The 1855-nt window shown below is 40.3% G+C and overlaps 1 pseudogene; it reads left to right on the forward strand.

Annotated features, from left to right (window-relative positions):
* The window catches only part of LOC107665495 (uncharacterized), a 5974-nt pseudogene that overhangs the window by 720 nt on the left and 3399 nt on the right, over positions 1-1855 (forward strand).

Consider the following 1855-nt stretch of genomic DNA (forward strand, 5'->3'; position numbering starts at 1 on the left):
TCTTCCCCCCCTCACCCCCAGAAAGAAGGACACCATATAAAAATAAGAAATATGAGAATTTATTTGAATTTATTATTGAAAATGTGATATCAACAAATGCATAAAAACACTATAGAAACTCTAAGAACACTCGGGACCTCAAGTTTATCCTAAAAGAGGGACAGAATTAATGAAAGAGAGAGATAAAGCGGGGACACATATTGACACATGGTAAGTCAGACCTCAGTAATATCAATGGTAAATGGTAACAACATTTGAAGCATAGGCTACCTTAAGAAGAATTTCTTTTGTTGTAGGGCCTGCTCTCTTCTTCCAAGCCATCTGTGTGTAAACTTCTCCGTTTCTCCATCCAGCACCCTGCAGTATTTGCAGTGTATATATATATATATAATAAATTGTCAGTCTGGTATATGTGGCACAAGTTTGCCTATTTAAACATGAAGCTGGTTATCTTAACTTAGCATAAAGACTAGGTAGGAAGAAGATAAGAGAAATAGGCCTTTTGTGTACATAGAAAAAGTCTTAGATCTTTGAGTTCAGCTCATGAAAATGGAGATGGAGAAGAAAACAAATATCACTTTATGTGGTTAAACAGTCATTTCAGAAAGTATTCAGACCACTTTTTCACTTTTTGCAGACTTTATTATGTTGTAGATTTAATTTTAAACTAATCTAATTTTACAGTTTAAAAATATCAAAAAAAGAAAAAAGAAAAGAAAAAGGCCTATAAAAGTTTGGGCACCCTGCATGGTCACTACTTGGCAATGCACTCTTTGGCAAGTAACACAGCCTGTGAAACAGTACAGTTTACAGCTATTCGAGTAATAGAGTATTCAAAATGTAATATGTAAAATGTCAGTAAAATTAATATTAATTTTAGCCCTACTTGACCACTCACAACACCCTGACTCCCTCGTGTGAAGCCCCCTCGTGTGAAGCCCCCTCATGTGAAGACCGACGAGTGTAAAGACCGACTCTACCTGCGCGACTCCACCGAGCAAGGACATCAACAGGGCACTTGAGTATTGCTTTCCTGACCTTTTTTGACTTTTCTTTACTCTTTGTACAGCTTGTTCTCATCTACTTGTTTATGACAATTGTACTCACTATGTGGTTTCAAATCTCTACTATGGCGTACGTTACGTACGTTGGAGGCAGGCCAATCCTAATAATCTACGGCCTGTCCCTCTGTCCTCTACTACTATACTCTCTATTCCAATTGGTCTCTGGAACTGCCAGTCTGCTGTTAACAAAGCAGAATTTATTTATTCTATTGCTACTCATTCCGGTCTCAACCTCATGGCCCTAACTGAGACTTGGATGAAACCTGAGAACACTGCCACTCCTGCAGCCCTCTCCACTAATTTCACTTTTTCCCACACCCCTCGCACGATTGGAAGGGGTGGAGGTACTGGTCTCCTTATCTCAAATGAATGGAAATTTGATCTTCTACCATCTCTTACAGGCAACAGTTAATTTGAATCGCATGCAATTACTATTACCCACCCTGTTAAAATCCACTTTGTAGTCGTTTATCGTCCCCCAGGTCAACTGGGCAACTTCTTGGAGGAGTTGGATGTGTTACTTTCAAACTTTCCTGAGGATGGTACTCCTCTGGTACTGCTCGGTGACTTCAACATCCACCTAGAAAAACCCCAGGCTGCTGACTTCAACACTCTGCTCGTCTCATTTGATCTCTACTATGGCTACTCACAAATCAGGTAACCAACTGGACCTCATCTACACACGCTATTGCTCCACTGACAACACTTTAGTTACTCCACTGCACACCTCAGACCACTTCCTCATCACTTCTAACCTCACACTAACTCCTGACACAGCACACACTCCTCCG

The sequence above is a fragment of the Sinocyclocheilus anshuiensis genome, unplaced genomic scaffold (assembly GCF_001515605.1).
Source record: "Sinocyclocheilus anshuiensis isolate Anshui unplaced genomic scaffold, SAMN03320099.WGS_v1.1 scaffold543, whole genome shotgun sequence".
Lineage (NCBI taxonomy): Eukaryota > Metazoa > Chordata > Actinopteri > Cypriniformes > Cyprinidae > Sinocyclocheilus > Sinocyclocheilus anshuiensis.